The following is a 20,796-nucleotide window of genomic DNA, read 5'->3' on the forward strand; positions in this document are numbered from 1 at the left end:
TGTAGAAGGAGGCCATTCAACCCATTGAGTCTGCTGCACCATTCCCATAATCCCCACAGTGCAGAAGGAGGCCATTCAGCCCACTGAGTCTGCACCAATTTCCCAAAAGAGTATTTTATCTAGGCCCACAGTAATCCCATGCATTTACCATGGCTAATTCACTTAATCTACACATTTATGGACACTTAAGGGGCAATTTACCGTGGGCAATCCACCTAACCCGCACACCTTTGGACTGAGAAAGGAAATCGGAGCACCCGGCGGAAACCCACACAGACACGGGGAGAACGTGTAAATCTCACACAGACAGTGACCCGAGGCCAGAATTTATCCTGGGTCCTTGGCGCTGTGAGGCTGCAGTGCTAACCCACTGTGCCACCATGCCGAATGTTGGAGTTTCTCTCAAAAAGGTGGAGTATAAAAATAGAGAAGACTTGCTAAATCTATATAAGGCACTCGTGAGATGGCAGCTGCAATGTTGTGAACAGTTTTGGTTCTCTTATCTAGGGAAAGATATACAGGAATTGGACACAGTCCAGAGAAAGTTCACTGGGTTGATCCGGGTATGAAGGGACTTTTTTATGTGGAGAGGTTGAGTGGGTTGGGCCTGTACTCATTGGAGTTTAGAAGAATGAGAGGCAACTTTATTGAGACATGTCGGATTCTCAGGGTCTGACAGGGTGGATGCTGAGAGGCTGTTTCCCCTTGTGAGAGAGTCTAGGACCAGAGGACATAATCTCAGAGTAAAGGGTCTCCCATTGAAGAGAGAGATGAGGAGGAATTTCTCCTCTCAGAGTGAATCTGTGGAACTCTTTACCACAGAGGCCTGTAGAGGCTGAGAGGGACTTTTTAATGACGTTATTACATTATTCCATTGAGTATGTTCAAGGCTGAGAGAGACAGTTTTTAATCAGTAAGGGAAATCGAGGGGATAAGGTGGGAAAGTGGAGTTGAGGATTATTGAGTCATAGAGTCATCGAGGTTTACAGCATGGAAACAGGCCCTTCGGCCCAACTTGTCCATGCCACCCTTTTTTTTTAAACCCCTAAGCTAATCCCAATTGCCTGCATTTGGCCCATATCCCTCTATACCCACCGTACCCATGTAACTATCTAAATGCTTTTTAAAAGACAAAATTGTACCCGCCTCTACTACTACCTCTGGCAGCTTGTTCCAGACACTCACCACCCTCTGTGTGAAAAAATTGTCCCTCTGGACACTTTTGTATCTCTCCCCTCTCACCTTAAACCTATGCCCTCTAGTTTTAGACTCCTCTACCTTTGGGAAAAGATATTGACTATCTAGCTGATCTGTGCCCCTCATTATTTTATAGACCTCTGTAAGATCACCCCTCAGCCTCCTACGCTCCAGAGAAAAAAGTCCCAGTCTATCCAGCCTCTCCTTATAACTCAATCCATCAAGTCCCGGTAACATCCTAGTAAATCTTTTCTGCACTCTTTCTAGTTTAATAATACCCTTTCTATAATAGGGTGACCAGAATTGCACACAGTATTCCAAGTGTGGCCTTACCAATGTCTTGTACAACTTCAACAAGACATTCCAACTCCTGTATTCAATGTTCTGACCGATGAAACCAAGCATGCCAAATGCCTTCTTCACCACTCTGTCCACCTGTGACTCCACTGTCAAGGAGCTATGAACATCTACTCATAGATCACTTTGTTCTTTAATTCTCCCCAACGCCCTACCACTAACTGAGTAAGTCCTGCCCTGGTTCAATCTACCAAAATGCATCACCTCGCATTTGTCTAAATTAAACTCCAACTGCCATTTGTCAGCCCACTGGCCCAATTGATCAAGATCCCGTTGCAATTGGAGATAACTTTCTTCACTGTCCACTATGCCACCAATCTTAAACTTAATCTGCAAACTTACTAATCATGCCTCCTATATTCTCATCCAAATCATTAATATAAATGACAAATAACAGTGGACCCAGCACTGATCCCTGAGGCACACCGCTGGTCACAGGCCTCCAGGTTGAAAAACAATTCTCTACAACCAATCTGTCAAGAAGCCAATTTTGTATCCATTTAGATACCTCACCCTGGATCCGGTGAGATTTAACCTTATGCAGCAACCTACCATGCGGTACCTTGTCAAAGGCCTTGCTAAAGTCCATGTAGACAACATCAACTGCACTGCCCTCATCTACCTTCTTGGTTACCCCTTCAAAAAACTCAATCAAATTTGTGAGACATGATTTTCCACTCACAAAGCCATGCTGACTGTCCCTAATCAGTACTTGCGTCTCTAAATGCCTGTAGATCCTGTCTCTCAAAATACCTTCCAACAATTTACCCATCACAGATGTGAGGCTCACTGGCCTGTAGTTCCCAGGCTTTTCCCTGCAGCCCTTTTTAAACAAAGGCACAACATTTGCCAGTCTCCAATCTTCAGGCACCTCACCCGTGACAATCGATGATTCAAATATCTCGGCTAGGGGACCCACAATTTCCTCCCTAGCCTCCCACAATGTCCTGGGATATACTTCATCAGGTCCCGTAGATGTATCTACCTTGATGCGCTTTAAGACTTCCAGCACCTCTTTCTCTGTAATATGTACACTCCTCAAGACATCACTATTTATTTCCCCAAGTTCCCTAACATCCATGCTTTTCTCAACAGTAAATACTGATGAGAAATATTCATTTCGGCTCTCACCAATCTCTTGTGGATCCGCACATAGATGACCTTGTTGATCCTCAAGAGGCCCTACTCTCTCCCTTGTTACTCTTTTGCCCTTTATCTATTTGCAGAAGCTCTTTGGATTCTCCTTTGCCTTATCTGCCAAAACAATCTCATGTCCCCTTTTTGCCCTCTTGATTTCTCTCTTAACTCTACTCCTACACTCCCTATACTCTTCAGGGGATTCATTTGATCCCAGCTGCCTATGCATGTCATGTGCCTCTTTCATCTTCTTGACCAGGGCCTCAATATCCTGAGTCATCCAGGGTTCCCGACTTCTGCCAGCCTTGCCCTTCACTCTAAGAGGAATGTGTTTACTCTGAACCTTGGTTAACACACTTTTGAAAGTCTGCCACTTACCAGACATCCCTTTGCCTTCCCACAGACTCCCCCAATTAACTTTTGAAAGTTCCTGTCTGATACCATCAAAATTGGCCTTGCCCTAATTTAGAATTTTAACTTTTGGGCCAGACCTATCATTCTCCATAGCTATCTTAAAACCAATAGAATTATGGTCACTGGTCCCAAAGTGATCCCTTACTAACACTTCTGTCACCTGCCCTTCCTTATTTCCCAAGAGGAGGTCAAGTTTTGCCCCCTCTCTAGTCGGGCCATCTACATACTGAATGAGAAATTCCTCCTGAATACATTCAACAAATTTCTCTCCATCCAACCCACTAATGTCACATTATCACATTAGATCAGCCATGATCTCAGTCTATTGAGAGGCAGTGGCAGAGTGGTATTGTTGCTGGATTAGTCACCCAGAGACCATGGTAAAGCTCTGGCACCTGGGCTGAAATCCCATCACGGCAGATGACGCAACTTAAATTAAGCGACATGGTGGCACTGTGGTTAGCACTGCTGCCTCACAGCGCCAGGGACCCGGGTTCAATTCTGGCCTTGGGTAATTGTGTGGAGTTTTCACATTCTCCCCGTGTCTGCGTGGGTTTCCTCTGGGTGCTCCAGTCTCCTCCCACACTCAAAAAACGTGCGGGTTAGATGCCATACTAAATTGCCCCTTGTCAGGCATGACGAGGGGAGGTGGGGGCTGCCTTGTAATCAATACCTCATTGTGCCTAGAATTAGCTACACGAGCGAGTTTCTGCTCCCCGGACCTAGAATACCTGAAGCTAAAATGCCGCTCCTTGCTAACTTCCGCGGGAGTTCACCTCTGATATCCTGACAGCAGTTTACATCCCACCCCACGCGGATGTGAAGAGCGCGCTGGACGAAATATACACCACTACAAATAGCCTCGAGACGAAACATCCCGAGGCCTTGTTCATCGTGGCCGGGACTTCAATCAGGCCACGCTCAAGAGCGTACTATCAAGTTACCACCAACACGTCTCCTGCTCCACCAGAGGCACAAACATCCTAGACCATCGCTACACAAATATCAAACATGCCTACCGCTCTATCGCCCGCCCACACTTTGGCAAATCAGACCACAAGGCTGTGCTCCTGCTCCCAGCTTACAAGCAAAAACTGAAGCGGGAGAATCCGTCAAAGAGAGTCGTGCAATGTTGGTCTGAGGAATCAGATGATCTCCCACAGGACAGCTTAGAATCAGTGGACTGGTCAGTATTTTAAAACCCTCTGTGACCAGCCTGAACGAGTACGCCACTACAGTAAGTGACTTCATTAGTAAGTGTGTAGAAGACTGTGTGCCAAAGAAGCAAATCTGTGTGTTTCCCAACCGGAAACCATGGATGAACAGGGATATCCACTGCTTGCTGAAGTCCAGATCTGAGGCATTCAAGTCAGGTGACACTGACCTATATGGAGATCTATCAAAGATGCCAAAAGACAGCACTGGATCAAGCTAGAGTCCCAGGCTAGCCACACCAACCCCCGCCGATTATGGCAAAGTCTGCAAGACATAACAGGCTACAAGATGGAGGCATGTAAAATCGCTGGCTCCAATGCACCCCTCCCTGATGAGCTCAATGCATTTTATGCCCATTTTGAGCAAGAGGTCAGCGAGAGTACGCCCTCCACCCTGGAAGTCTCGGAAGAACCTGTATCCAAGGTCACCATTGCTGACGTCAGAGCAGTCTTCTCAAAAGTCAACCCATGGAAAGCAACTAACCCGGATGGGGTACCCGGACGAGCACTCGGCTCCTGCGTGGATCAGCTGGTGGGGGTATTTGCAGATGCCATCTCCCTGGCCTGCACTCAACCCTGGACCAACTAGCTAACAAAGACACCTATGTCAGACTCCTTTTTATCAACTACAGCTCAGCCTTCAACACCATTATTCCTACAAGACTCATCTCCAAACTCCGTGGCCTGGGGCTCGGCTCCTCCCTCTGCGACTGGGTCCTAGACTTCCTAACCCACAGATCGCAGTCAGTATGGATTGGCAACAACACCTCCTCCACGATCATCCTCAACACCGGTGCCCCACAAGGCTGTGTCCTCAGCCCCCTACTGTACTCCTCATACACCTATGACTGTGTGGCCACATTCCCTTCCAACTCGATTTTCAAGTTTGCAGATGACACCATCGTTGTGGGTTGGATCTCAAACAATGATGAGACACAATACAGGAAAGAGATAGAGAATCTGGTGAACTGGTGCGGCAACAATAATCTCTCCCTCAATGTCAACAAAACGAAGGGGCAGTCATCGACTTCAGGAAGCATAGAGGAGGACATGCCCCTGTCTACATCAATGGGGACAAAGTAGAAAGGGTTCAGAGCGTCATGTTTTTGGGGGCCAGATCACCAACAACCTATCCTGGTCCCTCCACGCGAATGCTATAGTTAAGAAAGCCCACCAACGCCTCTACTTTCTCAGGACACTAAGGAAATTTGGCATGACCGCTACAACTCTCACCAACGTTTACAGATGCATTCTTTCCAGTTGTATCATAGCTTGGTGCGGCTCCTGCTCTGCTCAAGACTGCAAGAAACTACAAAGAGTAGTGAATGAAGCCCAGTCCATCACTAAAACTAGCTTCCCATCCATTGACTCTGTCTACACTTCCCGCTGCCTTGGAAAATCAGCCAGCATAATTAAGAACCCCACGCACCATTCTCTCTTCCACCTTCTTCCGTCAGGAAAAACTTACAAAAGTCTGAGGTCACGTACCAACCGACTCAAGAACAGCTTCTTCCCTGCTGCTGTCAGACTTTTGAATGGACCTACCTTGCATTAAGTTGATCTTTCTCTATACCCTAGCTATCACTGTAACACTACATTCTGCACCCTCTCCTTTCCTTCTCTATGAACGGTATGCTTTGTCTGTACAATGTGCAAGAAATAATACTTTTCACTGTATGTTAATACATGTGACAATAATAAATCAAATAAAAAATGATTTCCCCTTCATGAAGCCATGCTAACTTTGTATGATTATATTATGTATTTCTAAATGCACTGCTATTACATCCTTTATTATGGATGTGAACATTTTCACAATGACAGATGTTAAGCTAACTTTTATATGTGATTACATCCAGGGCCGCAGGAACAGGATGCGGCTATTCAGCCCTTTGAGCAAGTTCTGCCTTTCAATTTGATCATAGCTGATCTGTCTTTTAGCTTCACCTACTTGTGGGTGGCACGGTGGCACAGTGGTTAGCACTGCTGCCTCACAGCGCCACGGACCCAGGTTCAATTCCCAGCTCGGGTCACCGTCTTTGCAGAGTCTGCACGTTCTCCCCGTGTCTGCGTGGGTTCCCTCCGGATGCTCTGGTTTCCTCCCACAGTCCGGAAGACATGCTGGTTAGATGCATTACCCATGCTAAATTCTCCCTGAGTGAACCCGAACAGGTGTCAGAGTGTGGCGACTCGGGGATTTTCACAGTAACTTCATTGCAGTGTTAATGTAAGCCTACTTGTGACACTAATAAATAAACTTTTAACGTTTCCTTGGGTCAGTAAATGTTAAAAACATTGCATAACAAATATCTAGCAATCTCGCTTTTGAGGTTTTCACTTGACCTTCCCCTTCAACAGATGCCTGGGCGAAGGTGGGAGGCGGTGGAAAAAGTTCCACATTTCCGCTCGCCTCCGTGTGGTGAAGTCCTTCCTGACGTCACCCCTGTAAGGCCTGGCTCTAATTTTAAGGTGATGAATTTTTGTCCAGCAGAGGAAACTGTTTATCTTTCTCAATCGTAGCAACTCCTTTCGTTAAACACATCTCTGACCAATGGTGAAAAATGGGGACAAAATCTGCAGGAAGTGTGTGACGCAAGAGCTTCACGCAAAGCTCCACTTCAGGTTACAGTTTCACTTACGATAAAATGGTGTCCACTTCATAAACACAGTTTCTCGGCCCAGAATCGTGAACTAAGAATTTCACAACCTCAGGGCCTCCCAAAGGAATTGACAATTCAGTACTTTTGGAGCGTAGACACTTTGCACTGCAGGAAATATGGCACCCCATTTTAAAAATTTTTGTGGCACAGTGGTCAGCACTGCTGCCTCACAGCGCCAGTGACCCGGGTTCGATTCCCGGCTTGGGTCACTGTCTGTGCGGAGTCTGCACGTTCTCCCAGTGTCTGTGTGGGTTTCCTCCGGGTGCTCCGGTTTCTTCCCACAGTCTGAAAAGCGTGCTGGTTAGGGTGCATTGACCCGAACAGGCGCCGGAGTGTGGCGACTAGGGGAATTTCACAGTAACTTCATTGCAGTGTTAATGTAAGCCTACTTGTGACTAATAAATATACTTTACTTTGGGAACTGTTATAGAAAAGAAAAAGTCCTTCTGGAGTCTGTGAGGTTCAAGTTGGCACAATGTTTTTACTCGAGAATGCACAGGAGAAATTTCCCTTGGATCACTTGAGAGCTTTTCCCGTACATGCACGAATAAAGGTGTTTACTTATTGAAATTGGAGAGAAAACACAAGGCAGCATTTGTTGCCCATCGCTAACTGCCCCTGAACTGAGTCGCTCAAACACGCTGGGCGGAATTCTCCCAAAAAAATTCTAAGTGTTGAATTTGCGGGAAAACTGGAGTAATTCACGCAGTTTTTTTCAGTGGGTGTTCAGACTAGAATCTCCCGCACTCTGTCCACTGCAGAGGCCACCAGCGTGAATATCATTGGATTTCAGGGGGAGCAGCAGGATGGGAGAATCGCTCCCATTGCTGTGGCTCTGGAGTCACCCGTAAGCCAGACCAGGTAAGGATGGCAGATTTCCTTCTCTAAAAGGACATTAGTGAACCAGATGGGTTTTTACAACCATCAATGATAGTTTCATGGTGACCATTACCGAGATTAACTTTACATTCCAGATTTCATAATTGAATTTAAAGTCCACCAGTTGCTGTGGTCATATTTGAACCCCTGACACCACAGCATTTGCCTGGGTAACTCGATTATTGACCCACTGGCATCGTCACTGCACTGCCCCCTTTCCTTGATATATGCACAAAAAACCCTCAAAACAGCAATGAAACTGTTAATTTTATACAAGGTACATTTTTTGAACCAAAGGATAAATATTGGGGTGGCACAGTGGCTAGCACTGCTGCCTCACAGCGCCAGGGACCAGCGTTTGATTCCGGCCTTGGGTGACTGTGTGGAGTTTGCATATTCTCCCCGTGTCTGTGTGGGTTTCCTCCTGGTGCTCCGGTTTCCTCCCACAGTCCAAAGATGTGCAGGTTAGGTGGATTGGCCATGCTGAATTGCCCCTTAGATATGTAGGTTAGGGGAATTAACAGGGCAAATATCTGGGGTTACAGGGTGAGGGCCTGGGTAGGATGCTCTATCGGACAGTCAATGCAGATTCAATTGACCAAATGGCCTCCTTCTTCACTGTAGGGATTCTATGCATTCTATTGGGCAGGTTAGGAATACTGCAGCGAGTAACTCACCTCCTGACTCCCCAGAGCCTGTCATAGAAATCATAGAAACCCTACAGTGCAGAAACAGGCCATTCGGCCCATCAAGTCTGCACCGACCACAATCCCACCCAGGCCCTACTCCCATATCCCTACACATATTACCCGCTAATCCCTCTAACCTACGCATCTCCAGACACTAAGGGGCAATTTTAGCATGGCCAATCAACCTAACCCGCACATCTTTGGACTGTGGGAGGAAACCGGAGCACCCGGAGGAAACCCACGCAGACACGAGGAGGATGTGCAAACTCCACACAGACAGTGGCCCAAGCCGGGAATCGAACCCAGGACCCTGGAGCTGTGAAGCAGCAGTGCTAACCACTGTGTTACCGTGCCGCCCTCTACCATCTACCATCTGTCCACCATCTACAAGACACAAGTCAGGAGTGTGATGGAATACTCCCCACTTGCCTGGATGGGTGCAGCTCCAACAACACTCAAGAAGCTTGACACCATCCAGGACAAAGCAGCCCGCTTGATTGGCACCACATCTACAAACATTCACTCCCTCCACCACCGATGCTCAGTAGCAGCAGTGTGTACTATCTACAAGATGCGTTGCAGCAATTCACACCAATGATCCTTAGACAGCACCTTCCAAACCCACGACCACTTCCATCTAGAAGGACAAGGGCAGCAGATACATGGGAACACCACCACCTGCAAGTTCCCATCCAAGCCACTCATCATCCTGACTTGGAAATATATCGCCGTTCCTTCGTCAAAATTCTGGAATTCCCTCCCTAATGGCATTGTGGGTCAACCCACAGCACATGGACTGCAGTGATTTAAGAAGGCAGCTCACCACCACCTTCTCAAGGGCAACTAGGAATGGGCAATAAATGATGGCCAGCCAGCGACGCCCATGTGCCATGAATGAATTTTAAAAAAAGTTTCAGGGAGAGAGCCCCAAACCTTGTGTGAAATAGTGCCAGGGGATCTTTAATGAAAATGTTAGCCTATGAAAAGCTTTCTTCTTTTCCCAAGGCAAGAGTGCTTCCCAGTCATGATCTGTGTCCTCTGCTAGCCCCAGGTCACTTTTTTGGGTTAGCTACAGAGAGGGGTGATCTGCTTGGTGGAGTAACTCTGTTAATTCTAATGGTCTTGGTCTGGAAGTGGCGATGGGGCCAATTCTGCCAGCAACACATACAGCTGCCTAGTCTAGATACAAATGCAATAACTTACAACGGTCAAGTTTAGAAAAAAAGCACATTTGCTCCAATACCTGATATGCATGAAAATCCATTAGCAGAATGGGCACCTCTCCTCAGTGGTCAACTAGTCTTCCTGGAAGGAAGACAGAAGGATAAGAAGCACCTTTACAATGCATCATCATAAACACAGCAACTTGCAACAACACATCATCAATTTTCATTGCTGCTTCATGGGTGAGATAGAAGGGGAAATTTCTATGCACGCAAAGAATTTCCAAGGGGTTTTTCAAGTACAAGTCATAATTTTCATTTCAGGATGAGGTATAAAGAACCTCGACATTTACCACCTTAGAGAACACGGTTTTCTGAACATCAAAGACTCAATTTGTAAATCCGTCCGTCAGATCAAGAGCAGCCTGAGATTCAGCCTGGTAAATTATAACCTATAATGAAAGAAAACATACAAAGAGAGTAAGACTGAGCCAGAGGGGTTGAAACTTGCTGTCGCGTTGATTAATTTATTTTGCCGAAAATGTATTTCATTACCTTATAAATATATATCTGTGCACACACAGAAAGAAAATTCACGTGACAGGAAGCTAAATTCACTACTTCTGTTGGGTTTCAAAGCTGCCCACAAGCAGACTGCAGGACACGAGGGTGAGTGCTCATATACAATACATAACAATTAATCTACAGTTATTTCCGTTCTGAAGAGAAAAAATATATCATGCTGCTTATTTTCAGAAATATGAAGGCGACAGTGGTAGACAATTTTGGAAGAAGAATCATTTCCATGTGTGGTTTGTCCAAATGGTCGGAAGGATTTAGGAGGGAAAGGGAGGTAGATTTTATGTGTGGAGTCCTTGGTTTAACTGCTGTAATTATTGTCTAATGCTTATTATCCTTCACTGTCTTCCATCAGAATAAGTAATCTGCCTTTGTAATTTTTTTTTGTTGAGTATTTGGGTTTTTTTGGAAACACGCTTCCATTCCTACCGTGGTACAAGGATTATAAATAAAACATGGTGGTTAGCACTGCTGCCTCACAGCACCAGGGACCCGGGTTTAATTCCCGGCTTGGGTCACTGTCTGTGTGGAGTTTGCATGTTCTCCCCGTGTTTGCGCGGGTTTCCTCCGGGTGCTCCGGTTTCCTCCCACAGTCCAAAAGATGTGCTGGTTAAATGGATTGGAGTTAGGTGGATTGCTAAATTGCCCCTTAGTGTCAGGGGGACTAGCCAGGGTAAATGCGTGGGGTTGTGGGGAAAGGACCTGGGTGGGATTCTGGTCTGTGCGGACTTAATGGGCCGAATGTCGGTCGGATACTATGATTAAAATCAAATGATCAGACACGTTGCTTTTTCTAGGAAAATAATTTCAATGCCTCTTTAAATCAGCAGCTTAAGGTGGTGTAATCATATTTGTGTTTTAAAAAATCCAGCTGAGGGCGGGGGCGGGGTTTGATGCCCGAGTGTGGCGTCCCTCTCACGTCATTTATAACCTGCCCCATAGAGTGAAGAAAGCTCCTGTATCTCCCATGGAAGAGCCGCCTGGGTTGGAGTGAGACCAGCTGTGCCTCTGTAGGTGCGACACTTTAACGCAGAGTCAGAAGGTGCAAGTTTCATTGTCACCTCGACAAAATTCAAAGTAAAACCAGGGAAGTCCAGTTCTCCTGGGTGCAAAGAGCAGGATATGGCCACTTCTTCGAGTGGGACTCGCCCCCTCTGTGGTCTGTGTGACTCAGTTCACACAGACCAGTCAGAATGGAAAACCAAAATATCCGAGTCAAAAGGAAGATAATGAGACATCAATAATCACGTTAACTACTGCGGTGGCAGACTCAATAACATTAGCAACAGCGTGGAGTCAACACACAGCTCCCTGTCCATATACACAATTTTCTTTAACATTCATTCGTGGGACATAGGCGTCGCTGGCTGGGCCAGCATTTATTGCCCATCCCTCGTCACCCTTGAACTGAGTGGCTTGCTAGGCTATTTCAGAGGGCAGTTGAGAGTCAACCACATTGCTGTGGTCTGGAGTCACATGTAGGCTAGACCAGGTAAGGACGGCGGATTTCTATCCCTCAAGGACATTAGTGAACCAAATGGGTTTCATGGTCATCAGTAGGCGCTTAATGCCAGATATTTTTTTATTGAATTCAAATTCCACCATCTGCTGTGGCGGGATTCGAACCCGGGTCCCCAGAACATTGGCTGAGTTTCTGGATTAATAGTCTAGCGATAATACCACTAGGCCATCGCCTCCCCCAAATACTCAAAAGATGGCTGGAAAAATTGATATGGCAGCTCAGAAACAAAAAAAACATGGCTTACTTGGATTTATAGAGAAGTAGAATAGAGATGCATAGAGATCGTTCTAGAACTTTCTATATCCCAGGTTAGGTCTCGGCAGGGATATTGAGGACAATTGCGGACACCACACTTCAGGGAAGGAGTAAAGGCTTAGGTCAAGGCTACATAAGAAGATGTTAACCTTCAGCTGAGGTTAGGGCAAAACAAAATATCTTTCTTTCTTATAGCGCTTCCCATGACCTCAAAGAGATGAACAGCCAATGAGCTATATGTTGAAGTGAATGTGGGAAAAGTTAGCAACTTGCAGTACGAAATGGTCGGGAGGTGACATCATTGAGGTTTTCAAGGTAACAAGGGGTCCAGATGGAGCAGAGAGAGAGCATTTACTCCCTCTGGCGACAGGTCATAGATCTAAAGTCATTGTCAATAGGTCCTAGGGGCAATGAGTGGAGTTTCTTTCCCATTCAGAGTTGTCTGGATATTCTGCCAAAAATGCTGATTCCAGTAATAACTTTAAGTGAGTTTGAAGCAGAGCTGCAGTGGGAAACTTGTGGACAAAAAGCAGGGTTGTGGTACAAAGCATGACTGTTCTCTCAAATATCCATATGGGAACGGGAGGATTTTTTGTCTTCATTGCTCTAAGGTTCTATCAGCACACTAGACTCTCTACCAAACTGCGGCATCATTAGTAATTGTGTCCTTGTGCTGGTTACACAGGAGCAGCACTGTCCAATTGCAATCGCTAAATGTTTAGCTTAGGTTGTGCTGCTAGTTAGTTTTGCACAGAGTATGGGTATTCCTATTCCACATGCAGATATTTGAACCTCGACCACCGTTCAGTAACTGGAGAAGATAAAACACAACCATTCACAAACTATTTCATAGAATCCCTACAGTACAGAAGGAGGCCATTCGGTCCATCGAGCCTGCACTGACCACAATCCCACCCAGGCCCTATCCCCGTAACCCCACGCATTTACCCTGCTAATCCCCCTGACACTAGGGTCAATTTAGCATGGCCAATCAACCTAACCCACACATCTTTGGAGTGTGGGAGGAAACTGGAGCACCCGGAGGAAACCCACGCAGACATGGGGAGAACGTGCAAACTCCACACAGACAGTGATCCGAGGCCAGAATTGAACCTGGGTCCCTGACGCTGTGAGGTAGCGGTGCTAATCACTGTGCCACCGTGCTCCCTGTGATCATTGGTTGTGTAGGACCGCTGTAAAGACTAACAAAAACTACAAGGATTATAGAGTTCAGAGGAAAGTCCCAACCATCAGATTCTCAGGTTCTGTGGTTTTGGGCTCTTGTTTTTAACAGAGGGAAAAAAAGAATTCAAATTAATTTCTACGTGAAATCACATGTCTTCCTTTACAATGTTGAAACTCCTGGTCCTGCACAGTTCTCTCTCTCTCCTAATCCCATCCCACCACCGCCACTCCGACTCTCCCAATCTCTCTCTCCCCTGTCTCTCCCTCACTCATCCTCTCTGCTCCAGCTCCCTCACACATAGTAAAGGAACACACACTGGGTTTTGTGACCTCGTCCCGCCCGTTGTTGGGCAAGGCGAGGTGATAAGATAGGGTGAGAGGTGAAAATCGAGACGCGCTGGGGCGGGGGTTAGGCGGTTTCCCGCCTCCCCGAATCGCACCGGCCCGGTTTTGCCGCGAAATTGGCTTCTTCCCAGAAAGACGCAAAGCCAATTTAAATATTTATGACATAATTTACATGTCATCAGTGAGTCCCAGACACGATACTCCGGGCTCACTTGACTTTACCTGCTCACCGTTCGAGCTTCTCACCAGCGAGGATCACACCTGGTCTCCACCAGTGGAGACCAGACATGATGACTTCGCCGGGGGGGAAATCGGAGGCCATTGAAGCCCCCACCCCGGGTGGTAGGGGGCAGGGCCAGGCAGTGCCCATAGGGCAGTGCCAGCTTGCCAGTGCCTGCCTGGCGACCTGGTATTGCCCACCAGGCACTCTGGCAGTGTCCACTGAGCACCTTAACTCTGCCGGGTGCAGTGCCAAGGGGCCTGAGGGGGTAAAGCCTGTGGGGGTGGAGCTATGACTGGGGGTGGGGGGGGGGGGGGGGGGGGGAGATAATGGGAAGTCTGCGGAGGAGGGGGCGTGATGTCTGTGCGTGGTGGTTGGGGTGGGGAGGGGGGGGGAGTCCCAATAACCGTGGGGGGGTTCCTGATGTCCGTGGGGGTTGGGTTGGGGGGATAGATCGACACAGGAGGTGATCGGCTGGGGACAGGTGGGTGATGACCATGGGTGGGGGGGGGGGTCCCGATGTCCGCAGGGCAGGTAGAGGTGGTGGCAGGAGATCCCCCAGTGCACTCGGAGATCGGTGCGCCTGTGCAATGGCACCCAAAGAGCTTGGCAGCCGGCTTCCCTGGCGAGCTCTACCTCTGCCCACATCCACCGCCCCCCACCCCCCCCGCAACCATCTGCTGGCAAGAATCACATTCTGGCACTAAGAGGGTCTAAGAGTATGCCATCTAACCCCCACCCCAATTCTAGACTCCCCCACTAGCAGGGCAAGTTTCCCTATTCCCCCTATCAATTCTTTCCAAAGTCTTGAAAAGCTCACCGGATCGTCATTAGTGCATTAGCGTGAGGTTAACAAACACCAAACAACAAACAAAAACCAACTCACACATCATCAGAACAAAGACAAAAGGATGAGTTGTTGTAACGTTTTTTTTTAAGAAACCATAGATCAAAACAATCTGTGGTTGCAGGAGGCCGTAACGAACTTGAACTCCATCTCAGAACGAATCATTGCAACTACTTTCAGTCTGAATCACTCGATACGTCAATGTACTTTGAAACTTTTTTGGAACTGTAGAAAGGTTTTTTTTAAAAATCACCAATATCAAGGACTTACAACAAAGGTCATTATTTCTGAGCTCAACAGCTCCGCCTGCACTCCCGGCACTAACTCCCATCCCGGTCAGCGACACCCATATCCCACAAATGAATAAAAACAAACTCCCACACTTCCCACCACATGACCTCCAATTTAGTCACGTCACCACGTTCTCACGTGACCACCCCATCTACATCTTCCCCATTTAATGGGGACACCCAGCGGCCTGAGATGTCATAGAATGCACATTAGGAAATGATGCAGAGGCCACTGTGTGGTCAACACAGTTAAAGGAACTGAAAATGCATAACTATTTATGTACATATATATATATTGTATATTTTCTGTTGGAAAGAAAACTGAAATTCAAAAGTCAGTTTTAGGCTAAGTGGTAATAAAGTCCAGGAATCTTGTGCCCGGCCGGCTCAGGGGTCCCGGGTGTGTGGTTACACCGGTTGGTGGTCTTGGCGATTTCCTATGGCCAGTGTCCTCACTGTGAGCAACACAGGAAATTTCATTTGTGTGTCCATCAGGTGCAGGATCCGCTGCATTGGACTCTGCGTACCTGCTGCTGCAGGGGGGGCTGGTGGCATGGGCTGGATGACTGGAGTGCTGAGGCGCCTGTTGGGGCTGGTTCCGATACTTGCAGGTGACAGCAATTGTCTAGATAGTGGGCATCGTCTAAAGCTACCACACAACTGTTTGGTTGTGGGCATTGCTGTGTATCACCGCCAACCGGTCATGGCCAAGTGTGGTCTGAGTCCTGACCGTTTGACCAGGTGTTAGAGGGCCAAGTCTATGGGCAGCTCGATCATAAATATTTTGCTTATTGGTCTGCCATTCTGAATGCAGACTGTGCCAAGTCCATACTGGGAGGCGTCTGCTGATACGAATATGGATGCGCAAAGTTCCATCGAGAATCCTAGCACCTTGTATTTCCTGTCCCGCTGTCTTCATCAGGTGTTATGGTCTGAGCAGCTTTCTTCAAGTGTACCTGGACAATACATATCCTGACTGTACCATCTTTAACTGCAGCCACCGTTGCTGAAACCCATTCCTTGTCCTTGTCAAATTTCTGCTGCATGGCTATTGGTAATCTTCTTGGAGCACAGACTGTTGGTGGTTCTAAATCATCTTGCCTCGTGTGGTATACAATGGGTAGTTTAGCAATAACGTCACAACTGAAGAGGTCTCCATTTGCTGTCTTCGCTGGGGCTTGAAATTGTAGAACAGGCACTTCTGGACCAAGCTGAATGAGCTCCAATGCAACTCTGTCCCAAAGCCCTAGGTTTTATGTTCTGGTCAACTCTATGGAAATTGAAAGTTGCAGTGTGCAGTGGAGGTTCGCTACATCTCCAGTGGGGATTGTCTGTCTGCCGTAAGCCACAAGATCCATCTGGGTGCTGGAATCTGGGGTTGCCAGATCTATTTTCCATAACCTTAGCTGGCTAGTACGTTACTCTTTACTCCAGCGGCAATAGGAACATAGAAACATAAGCATTAGGAGCAGAAGTTGGCAAATCCAATTCAATCAGATCCTGGCTGATCTCTCCCTGGTCTCAAATCCACCTCCCCACCTGTTCCCCATGTCCCCATATCCCTTTTTTTTATCAGAAATATATCTATCACCTTCTTGAAACCATTCAATGATTCAGACTCCACCGCGCTATGGGGCAGCGAGTTCCACAAATTCACCATCCTCTGCGAGAAGTAGTTCCTCCTCATCTCAGTTATAAATCTACCGCCTCTCAACCTATACCTGTGACCTCTTGTTCGAGATTGCCCCATAACAGGAAACATTGGGTCTACATTTACTTTATCAATCCCTTTTAAAATTTTATATACCCCCATCAGATCCCCCTCATCCTTCTAAACTCCAGTGAGTACAAGCCCAAACTTTTTATTTCTCTCCTCATACGTCAACCCTTTCATCCCCGGAATCAATCTGGTGAACCTGCTCTGAACGGCCCCCAATGCCTCCACATCCTTCCTCAAATAAGGAGACCAAAACTGGACACAGTACTCCAGGTGTGGTCTCACCAACACACTATACAATTGTAGCAACACTTCTCTACTTTTATACCCCAGTCCCTTTGCAATAGATGCCAACATCCCATTTGCCTTTTTTAATACGTGCTGCACCTGCAAACCGACTCTCTGTGATCCACAAACACAGACACCCAGATCCCTCTGCAAGGCCATCATGTCTGGCCTCCGCTGGTGGAGACCAGCTGTGATTCCCGCTGGTGAGAAGCTCGAAAGGAGAGGTCAAGTGAGCCTGGACTAAAGGAATCTGCTTTCCATTTAGGTAATAATCTGCCTTTCTATTTTCTACCAAAATGGACGTCACACTTATCCACATTAAATTCCATCTGCCAAATTTTGGCCCATTCTCCAAGCCTCTCTATATCCGTCTGGAAAATCTTTGTATCCTCTTCACCGTCTGCTTCCCACCTATTTTAGTATCATCTTGACTTCAATCTGGTGTTACTGCCAATTATATCGAGGATGGTGAAGATCTCAGCCTTTCCTGTGACAGTGCCGACACTCTCACAATAGAGTGTGGGTGAAGGCTCTGTAGCTTCAGTGTTTTGGCTGAACTCTAATTCATTCATCTTACTGACGCTTCTACCCGGGGAGAATCAGCACAGGAGGGCTGCTGTGGTTTGGATGCAGCAGTGACGCCATTTCCCACATTTGGTGCATCCTTTACCAAGTGCAAAACAAACTGTTCTGTTCAGTGGGTGCTGCCCACTGCAGTTGGATCGGGGGCTGTACCACAAATACTCCGGTTTCCCTTCCTAAAATCTCTGCTTCTTTTCTCTGACTGTTCATCTATTGATGGCTGTTTGTAATGTAAAGTCCTTCCTTTGCGGCAGATGCTTGCGGACTAAATCATTGCACATTCCACAAACTAATCGACCCCTGATTAGCTCTCCAATGAGATTTCCGAAAATTTCCTTGCCAATATTTTCAGGTGACCAGGTAAGATTATATTGACTCACCTGCTCTTTGATCAGTTGAATTGGACACACGTCTACCAAGGATTAGATTTTTTACCAGGAGGCAGATGTTCTCGAATTGTTTCAGGATTATCTCAGGGTCTTCTCTTTCCTCCTCTGTTTGCAAAACAAACAATTTATTTTTCAACAACTTCGGGGCCCGCTAGGTTTAGTCGAGGAGAAGGCTGTACCCTTTTTGACTTTCAGAGAGTGCAGCACCGCAGTAAATCCAACATTCCTTCAGGACGTTTTCCCAACTATCTGCAGTATTTTCATCAAAGTTGAGTAGGTTGATGCGGCAAAGTCCTTTTGCCGTACGGCCAACTCCCAACACCATGCAGATGGTTATGGGTTCCCCAAATCACCGACAACAAGGACTTCTAATAAAGGTCTCCTTTTCCTGAGCTCAACAGCTATATACAACACTTGTGCTCCCTCCACACTCCCGCCATGTGATCGCTTTTGTAGCCGCATCACCATATTCTCCCATGATAACTCGGTCTACAAAAACTATCCACAGAATCCCGACTGTGCACAAGGAGACCATTTGGCCCACCGACTTTCCAACGAAGGCCGGAATTTTACCGGCACACCTGCCCAAGGCTCATAGGATCGCGCCCAAGGCCAACAGAGAATGCTATTCTGCGAGCCGCGCCTGTCCCGATTTCGAGACGCACATGCTGGTAAAATCAGGGCCGAAGAGTCATCCAGACTTGAAACATTGGCTCTATTCTCTCACCACAGATGCTGTGGCGAGAGAATTATAGGCCGGTGAGCTTGACGTCCGTGGTAGGGAAGTTGTTGGAGAGGATTCTTAGAGACAGGATGTATGTGCATTTAGAAAGGAACAATCTCATTAGTGACAGACAGCATGGTTTTGTAAGAGGGAGGTCGTGCCTTACAAATTTGGTGGAGTTTTTTGAGGAAGTGACAAAAACGGTTGATGAAGGAAGGGCCGTGGATGTCGTCTATATGGATTACAGTAAGGCATTTGACAAAGTCCCACATGGCAGGTTGGTTAAGAAGGTTAAGGCTCATGGGATACAAGGAGAAGTGGCTAGATGGGTGGAGAACTGGCTTGGCCATAGGAGACAGAGGGTAGTGGTCGAAGGGTCTTTTTCCGGCTGGAGGTCTGTGACCAGTGGTGTTCCGCAGGGCTCTGTACTGGGACCTCTGCTATTTGTGATATATATAAATGATTTGGAAGAAGGTGTAACTGGTGTTATCAGCAAGTTTGCGGATGACACGAAGATGGCTGGACTTGCGGATAGCGAAGAGCATTGTCGGGCAATACAGCAGGATATAGATAGGCTGGAAAATTGGGCGGAGAGGTGGCAGATGGAGTTTAATCCGGATAAATGCGAAGTGATGCATTTTGGAAGAAATAATGTAGGGAGGAGTTATACAATAAATGGCAGAGTCATCAGGAGTATAGAAACACAGAGGGACCTAGGTGTGCAAGTCCACAAATCCTTGAAGGTGGCAACACAGGTGGAGAAGGTGGTGAAGAAGGCATATGGTATGCTTGCCTTTATAGGTCAGGGTATAGAGTATAAAAGCTGGAGTCTGATGATGCAGCTGTATAGAATGCTGGTTAGGCCGCATTTGGAGTACTGTGTCCAGTTCTGGTCGCCGCACTACCAGAAGGACATGGAGACGTTAGAGAGAGTGCAGAGAAGGTTTACCAGAATGTTGCCTGGTATGGAGGGTCTTAGCTATGAGGAGAGATTGGGTAAACTGGGGTTGTTCTCCCTGGAAAGACGGAGAATGAGGGGAGATCTAATAGAGGTGTACAAGATTATGAAGGGGATAGATAGGGTGAACGGTGGGAAGCTTTTTCCCAGATCAGAAGTGACGTTCACGAGGGGTCACGGGCTCAAGGTGAGAGGGGCGAAGTATAACTCAGATATTAGAGGGATGTTTTTTACACAGAGGGGGCCTGGAATGCGCTGCCAAGTAGGGTGGTGGAGGCAGGCACGCTGGCATCGTTTAAGACTTACCTGGATAGTCACATGAGCAGCCTGGGAATGGAGGGATACAAACGATTGGCCTAGTTGGACCAAGGAGCGGCACAGGCTTGGAGGGCCGAAGGGCCTGTTTCCTGTGCTGTACTGTTCTTTGCTCTTTGTCAGACCTGCTGAGATGGTCTCCTCCCATTCCTACGTTAGAGGGAGGGAATTCGAGAGTGCGGGACTAAAGGCACAGCTGCCAACGTTTGGGACAAATGGAAAACAGGTGATCACAGGAAGGGAGGGAGAGAGAGAAAATGGGGCTGGAGGAAGAGTCAGAAATTGGGAAGGGAGAGACCGTAATGGTATTTAAACAGCAGAATGGAGATTTAAGGCGGAAGGAAATGATGCAGTGTGTGAAGATTGCCTCATGGTGGCCTCAAAACTCTGAAATGCACCATCTGCTTAGTCATTTTACACTTGTTTTATATTTGTCATTTCACACATAGCTTTTGCAGAAGGTTAGCAGGGAAACTACAATACCAGTGGTCCACAGATTTTTAAACACCATTTCCTTTAGAGCAAGATTAGGGCACACGGAGTTGGGGGTAGTGTGTTAAAGTGGATTGGGGACTGGCTATCCGACAGGAAGCAAAGAGTCGGAATAAATGGGTGTTTTTCCGGTTGGAGGAAGGTAACTAGTGGCGTGCCGCAGGGATCGGTACTCGGGCCGCAACTGTTTACCATTTATATAGATGATCTGGAGGAGGGGACGGAGTGTAGGGTAACGAAGTTTGCAGACGACACAAAGATAAGTGGAAAAGTGAATCGTGTGGAGGACGGAGAAGGTCTGCAGAGAGATTTGGACAGGCTGAGTGAGTGGGCGAGGATATGGCAAATGGAGTATAACGTTGAGAAATGCGAGGTTAT

This window comes from Mustelus asterias, chromosome 27 (genome assembly GCF_964213995.1).
Source record: "Mustelus asterias chromosome 27, sMusAst1.hap1.1, whole genome shotgun sequence".
Taxonomy (NCBI): domain Eukaryota; kingdom Metazoa; phylum Chordata; class Chondrichthyes; order Carcharhiniformes; family Triakidae; genus Mustelus; species Mustelus asterias.